Source organism: Penaeus monodon, chromosome 33, assembly GCF_015228065.2.
Source record: "Penaeus monodon isolate SGIC_2016 chromosome 33, NSTDA_Pmon_1, whole genome shotgun sequence".
Classification (NCBI taxonomy): domain Eukaryota; kingdom Metazoa; phylum Arthropoda; class Malacostraca; order Decapoda; family Penaeidae; genus Penaeus; species Penaeus monodon.
In genome coordinates, this window is record NC_051418.1 from 29,598,982 (window position 1) to 29,599,259 (window position 278).

Consider the following 278-nt stretch of genomic DNA (forward strand, 5'->3'; position numbering starts at 1 on the left):
GAGATTTCATGCGTTACGCCCGGGGATTAATTCCGGATCCGCGCGCAACAAACTGCCGATACGTTAGCGGCGTCCGGCACGCGACGCGCCGCAAGCCCCACAATCCTAATGCAACAAGCCCCTAATGCAAGCCGTGCAACATATGCCGACGACTGACAGCCCCAACACAACGCCCCCAACCAGACTGACGGCCGCCATAGAGCCGCCCCCAACAGCAACGCATAATCTCTCAATGCTAAACCGAATCAATGCAGCGCCCGTGATATTTCACGACACGT